Consider the following 8096-nt stretch of genomic DNA (forward strand, 5'->3'; position numbering starts at 1 on the left):
ATAATTTGCTGTGCCTGGCATACTGAGGGAGTGCTTGCCTCAAACAGAATCGTAACCAGCATGTGGAGTCACAGGTAACCAGGATGGTGAAGAAGGCGTTTGGTACACTTGCCTTTATTGGTCAGTGCACTGAGTATAGGAGCTGGGATAGGCTGGGATTATTCTCCCTGGAACATTGGAGGCTGAGGGGTGATTTTATAGAAGTTTGTAAAATCATGAGGGGCATCAATAGGGTGAATAGCCACGGTCTTTTCCCCAGGTTAGGGGATTCCAAAACTAGGAGGTTTAAGTTGAGAGGAGAAAGATTTAAAAGGGACCTAAGGGGCAACTTTTTCACACAGTGGGTGGTGCATAAATGGAATGAGCTGCCAGAGGAAGTGGTGCAATTACAGCATTTAAAAGGCATCTGGATGGATATGTGAATGGGAAAGGTTTAGAGGGATATGGGCCAAATGCTGGCAAATGGGACTAGATTAATTTGAAATCTCTGGTCAGCAAGGACAAGTTGGACCAAAGGGTCTGCCTCCATTCTGCACATGTCTATGACTCTATGACTGTATGACACTTTGCTGATCTCTGATAAAATTCAGCTCCAATTTTAATGGCCACTACTGAGTCGAGTGCTGTGAATATGCTGTGCATGTGATGTGCAAAATTGTTTTTCAATTGTAGTAAAGATTAGGTTTAGATCTTACATAAATTCTACCATTTGTTGTTATGCCCAATTACTTTGAACCTAATACTCATTATGATGTTCTCAAATGCTTACTTAAACTGGGCTTGTTAAAGGAATACAATGGTGGATTTGAGGCCCAGAAAGGGTGGGGAGGATGTTGGTGGGGGAAGGGTGGAGGGAGATGGAGGTACTTCTGCCCTGATTTAACTTTGTGCTGGAAATTCTCTGCATGGTACCTATCCTGCTGCCAATTCAGAAGCAATTAATCCCAAATTAAAAGCCACGTCCTGATCCAGCTGGTATTCAACCATTGTGGGTGAGTCTGTTGTCATGTGGGAAAATCAAACCTATTGTGTTTGCTTGAGAGCTTTTACCTCATTCAAAAGCACTGCAGCATCTGATTGCTGAACTTCCTGAGGGGCACTTCCTGCCCTCCCCTTACTGGCACTATTTCCCCCTCTCTTTACTGGCGACCTCTTCCACTGATGCCATCCCGTTGCAACTCACCTGTAGCTTGGGTCCCTCTTTGATCCTAGTCCTCTTTCTGGGTGCATTGCTGGCATTTACCACCCGTCCCCCTGACACTTATGAGCAATTAACAGCTGCCAATCTCTGAGCAGTAGTTCTTGGGTGGGGGTAGGAAGGGTGTTTCAAATATGCCCAAAGATCTCTGATGCTGAGGAAGGTCTATCACTGACTACAGTTCCTTAGAGGCACTTTCCTGTGGGCTTTCTCCAAAGGAGGTGATGCAGGATCACTCTCCAGTCATGGGAGAGAAACCCTGATCCTCCCCATTACCTGCATTAAATATTGCCCATAGGTGTGTTTAATTCAGGCAAAGAAGATTGAAGTTCTTGACTTGCACAGAAACTGGGTTGTATAGCTATTGAGAAAGCAGCGGAGTTTTTTTTTGTTCTACACTGTAGTTGGGTTATCGTCCATTAGATGAATCCATTCAATTCCATTATAACTCCTGTGATACAATGCAAATTAGTTGCATGGTTAACTTATTTAGTGCAACAATCTTACCATTAGACCCAATTACGTGTAGACAACATTTTAGTTTACAACTCATAAGAAATGCATGTGGATCTAATACAATGTGCTCAATTATGTCCAGGAAAGAATATGGCCCATTTTCTGGCAGGCTGATCCAGAAAGTGTAATGTCTGCCATTGGCTGACTATTCAAGTTTTAACAGCCTGAAAGTTGGTTATTTGTGGCTGCATTACCATTAAGATGAGAGAGAGAGATAGAAGCTTCTTCCTGGGACCACAAGAATGACTTGGCTGGCAAATTAACCACTGCTACTCTGCTGAGGCCTTAGGTCGGCAGATGGTGCAATATTATCCAAAACGGATAAAAATGTTCTTCCAGTTAAATGTCAAGCTACAATGGAGCCAGAGATCCAAACCCAGAATGTACAAAAGTTTCAGAATCTTTTGCTGTGCATTCTTACCTGCTCTGGTGCTAACTGTCCAACATGGATGCCATCCCTTTGTTGAATTTCACTTTTGTTTGGTCAGTGTTGGGGGTCATACTCCGCTTTGGGAAAAACAAATTCAGCCACTTGGCTGAACAGTGGTGTGGGATCATGGGTGATGCAGGAGAGAAGGAGGCCATTAGGCTACCATGCCTGTGCTGACTCTTTGAAAGAGTTATCCACTTAATCACACAAGCCGACTTTTCCATTTTTTTTGTTTGCAGTTGCATGAAACACTTTGGAATGTCTTGAAAGGTGGTATAAAATTGCAAGTTTTTGGAGCAATTTTTTTCTGGCTTTGTATTGTAGCTCTTTTTCTGCAAAGGAGTGTTTTTTTTTCAATTGTGCTGTTTTCTATTAAGCCTGGTTTTATTACATGCAGTGAAATAATTCACTTCTACAGGGTTTAATTATGCATAAATAAATAGCTTCCTTTCAATAATAAATGTGCCAAGAAATAGCTTAAGCAAAAAGATTACAAATAATCCACTGAATAAAAACCGAAAGAACTGCGGATGTTGTAAATCAGGAACAAAAACAAAGTTGCTGGAAAAGCCCAGCAGGTCTGGCAGCATCTGTGAAGGAAAAAACAGAGTTAACGTTTCAGGTCGGGTGACCCTTCCTCAGAACCTGTAATCCACTATCTGGAAGACTGAAGGGAGAGAGTTCTTTAATTTGGTTCTAGCATGTTTTTTTACATGCTGTTAATAAGATCTTTTTACAGGTACATTGTTCTAAGTCTTAGTTGTCGGCTGTGGTTCAGCCAGTAGCACTGACTGTAGTGCAGTATAGAGTTAATGTTGAACTGTCAGAAATGTTTTGTTTTGGTGAGAAGTTAAACCGAGGTACTATCTAGCCCCTTGGGTGGAAGTATTAGATCCCACTATTTTGAAGAAAAATTGAATTGACCTTGGTGTCCTGGCACAATATTTATTCTTCAATCAGCATTGCAAGAACAGACTTATCTGTTCATTATCACATTTCTGTTTGTGGGAACTTGCTGTGTGAAAATTTGCTGCATTGTGTCTTACTTTACAACTCATTGGCTACATAGTGCATTGGGGATATTCTGTTGTAAAATGTGCTGTAGAAATGGAAATTTTTTTAGCTCTGTAATTAATACATTATTTGCTGCAAATGGTAAAGCTATTGGTAAACAGGACATCGAAGTCAAGTCTAAACAAAAGACACAACAGAAAATGAGTATTCCAGGAATGTCATTAGAGCTTAAAAGCATGCAGAGCTTGCGCTGAAGATCAGATTGAACCTCAGATAACAAGGCGTAGAGCTGGATGAACACAGCAGGCTAAGCAGCAAGAGAGGAGCAGGAAAGCTGACGTTTCAGGCCTAGACCCTTCTTCAGAAATGGGGGTGGGGAAGGGGGTTCTGAAATAAATAGGGAGAGAGGGGGAGGCGGAAGAAGATGGAATCTCTGTATATCATTCTTGATGTGACTTTATAAAGCTCTTTGAACTCTGCTAAAGGAAACAAAAGGACTGTTTCCATGAGAAACAACCAATTTTGTTCCAGCACTATTCCATTTTTCTCAATGACAAAGGCAGATTCTTTTATTAAATAATTAAAGGCCTGAGTGTTTCATTGACATTGTGACAGTGCCACAGACCTTATTTCCCCTTCAAAAATGTTTACGACTAGTTTAAAAATAATTGTAAGTCTCCCACTGTGAATTATGGCCCTTGCTGTAGGGAAAATGGGATCCGTTTGATTTTCTGAAGAAGGGTCTCGACCCGAAACGTCAGCCTTCCTGCTCCTCTGATGCTGCTTGGCCTGCTGTGTTCATCCAGCTCTACACCTTGTTATCTCAGATTCTCCAGCATCTGCAGTTCCTACTATCTCTGAAACTAGATTGAACCTCAGCTTTCTTGAGCTGTTTCTGCTGCATGAACGTTGCTGGCTTTAGGCTAGACAAACTGTATGCCGTCATTCATTGGCTTGTGTGCACTGCTGTTTATTTAGCCATTTAAATTGGTACTTACTGTACTGTCTGTTATTGTCACCATAGATTCAATGCAAACTAGGTGACCTATTTGGATTGTCAAAACAGCAGAAGATCCTGCATATTTCTAAGCTTACAGGTCTTACAGTATTTAGTCATACCGTATCACAGTTCAATGAAAGGATATATTTGTGAGATAATCAGTTCTGAGATGTGTACTGAAAAAATGTAATTGTATTTTTAACAAGTATTAACCATGAGCTGAATTTCGCTTTGGGCCTTGGGGGAAAAGTTGACCTTGCACCTTGCAATGTACACACCCAATGCGTGCATGACTTCAGAGTGCTTGGGGAGTGTGAGTGCAGAGGTAGGCTGGCTAGAAGGCCTGACTCAGTTCTTCAACAAAGTACCCTGGCTTCCAACTGTGTTAAAATACCCCCTCAACTTCTCTCATCACCTCTCTCATCCCATATCAACTCAGGCCTTTTCAGAATGCTTGTGCTACTTCTATGAACCCATTTAGACTCCATGCCTCCATTGATCACCAGTGCCACTCCATGTTTCCTCCGTGCCCCTAAATTTCCCGTGGCACCTCTGAGCTCCCATGTATCCTCTATAGCCTGTCACCCAGAATGCACTATGCATAGTCAAATCCCATGAAGCATCAATGGAAAATATTTTACATTTTATGGGGAGAAGATAAATGTCCAATATCATCGATACCAAGAAAAAAGGGCATTCTGCCATGGGAAAAAGCCTTGTAATATATTGCCATCCTATTAGCTTGTGTGAACAAACCAGACGACACATCAAAGGGACGAACTGTTGTTACACCACCTTGAAACTGTAGATGAATAGAACATTCACTGTGCTGAAACCAATTATTACTTGAAAGCCAGCCAAGCACCAATAATGTCTACAGTTGCCCAGCAATGGACTATTCTCTGGATTGGAAAGAACAGAATGTGCTTATTTTAGGTTCAAAGTCAAGTGCAGGTCCATCAGTGTAAGAAACAGATATTTAGTTTTTTTTTTCCAAGTGTTAAGGCCATTTTTTGTTTCAAAATCAGCCAAAACTACTTAAATCACAGTAGATAAAATGACAGCATAGCTGACAGGACATTTTGCAACATCTTTCACTGCATTGTGGTACCTTCTCATTTGAAACATCATGTAATATATGTGAACAAATACACAAAGCTGGTCAATAGGAGAACTTACTTACCTTTAAAGGGCATATCCCAATGTATTACTGCATTGTAATCTAAATTACAATGCAACCCCAAAGAGTGACAGTTGATGGTGTAAAAACACTTGCACATTTTTAAGATATTCTAGATCTCACAATATGCTTTTCATTTTCTTTACGTTTTGTCAGAAGTGATGTATTTTTAGTGGCTTCCAAGACTAAGAATACCAGACAAAAATGGTGTGCAGTGGGGGTGCTCGGCACAATATCTGGTTTTCATGCCCGTTTTAAAATAGAGGAACCCGACCTCAATGGGGCCAGTTGTGCATTTCCTTGATGCATAAACATACCAGAGGGAAATGGTAATGTGGAGGAAAATCAATGTTTCTTTTAGGAGGAAATCAGTGCAGTATTTTTACACTGAGACACTCTTCCACACCCAGATGAAAATTCAGCTCATGTATCTAAAATGAGTAGTTTTATATGGGATTTCAATTCCAGCAGATTTTGGAAAATGGAAATAAAATCAAAAATGCTAGAAAATTTTGACAGTTTAGGCAGTAACTGTTTAAAGACAATTACAACTGGATGTAAGAATTTGACTCGAGGGATAATTAAACTTTTTATCACTTTGTTTAAAACAAGTTGATTCAGTTGCCTAATGGTAAGGCTGACTTTTTAGAATTCAGACTTATAGATCTATTTTAGTACAGTTTAATCTTTTTGTAGTATTGTCTAAGTGTTATACAAAATTTGATGTCTGTAGTGTAACCTCAAGTTTATTACTCTTATATCAAGGTGCCCACACAGTTTAGCCAATTGGATTAGACTACTGGTGTGGGATTGTGTAAAGCACAACATACATTTACAAATAAGAATATTTGAGAACAGTAGAGGGGGAGCACAGCTTCTGGATAATAGAGAGAAATGTCAGCTACTATTTTTTTGATGCATATCATTAAAAATAGTGCCAAAACTCCAGTGATAGTAGGAACTGCAGATGCTGGAGAATCTGAGATAACAAGGTGTAGAGCTGGATGAACACAGCAGGCCAAGCAGCATCAGAGGAGCAGGAATGCTGACGTTTCGGGCCTAGACCCTTCTTCAGAAATGGGTGTGGGGAAGGGGGTTCTGAAATAAATAGGGACAGAGGGGGAGGCGGAAGAAGATGGAATCAGGAGAAGATAGGTGGAGAGGAGACAGACAGGTCAAAGAGGCGGGGATGGAGCCAGTAAAGGTGAGTGTAGGTGGGGAGGTAGGGAGGAGATAGGTCAGTCCAGGGAGGACGGACAGGTCAAGGGGGCGGGATGAGGTTAGTAGGTAGGAGATGGGGGTGGGGCTTGAGGTGGGAGGAGGGGATAGGTGGGAGGAAGGACAGGTTAAGGAAGCAGGGACGAGCTGGGCTGGTTTTGGGATGTGGTAGGGGGAGGGGAGATTTTGCAGCTTGTGAAGTTCACATTGATACCATTAGGCTGCAGGGTTCCCAAGCGGAATATGAGTTGCTGTTCCTGCAACCTCCGGGTAGCATCGTTGTGACCCTGCAGGAGGCCCAGGATGGACATGTCATCTGAGGAATGGGAGGGGGAGTTGAAATGGTTCGCAACTGGGAGGTGCAGTTGTTTAGTGCAAACCGAGCGTAGGTGTTCTGCAAAGCGGTCCCCAAGCCTCTGCTTGGTTTCCCCAATGTAGAGGAGGCCACAACGGGAACAGCGGATGCAGTATACCACATTAGCAGATGTGCAGGTGAACATCTGCTTGATGTGGAAAGTCTTCTTGGGGCCTGGGATGGGGATGAGGGGGAGGTGTAGGGGCAGGTGTAGCACTTCCTGCGGTTGCAGGGAAAAGTGCCGGGTGTGGTGGGGCTGGAGGGGAGTGTGGAGCAGACAAGGGAGTCACGGAGAGAGTGGTCCCTCCGGAAAGCAGATAAGGGTGGGGAGGGAAAAATGTCTTTGGTGGTGGGGTCGGATTGCAGATGGCGGAAGTGTCGGAGGATGATGCGTTGGATCCGGAGGTTGGTGGGGTGGTACATGAGGACGAGGGGGATTCTGTTTTGGTTGTTATTGCGGGGAGGGGGTGTGAGGGATGAGTTGCGGGAGACACGGTCAAGGGCGTTCTCGACCACTGAGGTGGGGGAGTTGCAGTCCTTGAAAAACGAGGACATCTGAGATGTCCGGGAGTGGAATGCCTCATCCTGGGAGCAGATGCAGCGGAGGCGAAGGAATTGGGAATAGGGGATGGCATTTTTGCAGGAAGGTGGGTGGGAGGAGGTGTATTCTATGTAGCTGTGGGAGTCGGTGGGCTTGAAATGGATATCGGTTTCTAGGTGGTTGCCAGAGATGAGACAGACAGGTCCAGGAAGGAGAGAGAGGTATTAGAGATGGTCCAGGTGAACTTAAGGTTGGGGTGGAAGGTGTTGGTGACCAATTGTGGCCTCCTCTGCATCGGGGAAACCAAGCAGAGGCTTGGGGACCGCTTTGCAGAACACCTACGCTCGGTTTGCACTAAACAACTGCACCTCCCAGTCGCGAACCATTTCAACTCTCCCTCTCATTCCTCAGACAACATGTCCATCCTGGGCCTCCTACAGTGCCACAACGATGCTACCCGAAGGTTGCAGGAACAGCAACTCATATTCCGCTTGGGCACACTGCAGCCCAATGGTATCAATGTGGACTTCACAAGCTTCAAAATCTCCCCTCCCCCTACCGCATCCCAAAACCAGCCCAGCTCGTCCCTGCCTCCCCAACCTGTCCTTCCTCCCACCTATCCCCTCCTCCCACCTCAAGCCCCA

The 8096-nt window shown here is 43.7% G+C and overlaps 1 protein-coding gene across 5 annotated transcripts in view; it reads left to right on the forward strand.

The window, feature by feature from the left end:
* LOC109911891 (serine/threonine-protein kinase PAK 3-like) overlaps nt 1–8096 on the forward strand; it is a 224092-nt gene that overhangs the window by 105945 nt on the left and 110051 nt on the right. The gene's annotated exons all lie outside the window — the stretch shown is intronic.

This window comes from Rhincodon typus, chromosome 14 (assembly GCF_021869965.1).
Source record: "Rhincodon typus isolate 14 chromosome 14, sRhiTyp1.1, whole genome shotgun sequence".
Lineage (NCBI taxonomy): Eukaryota > Metazoa > Chordata > Chondrichthyes > Orectolobiformes > Rhincodontidae > Rhincodon > Rhincodon typus.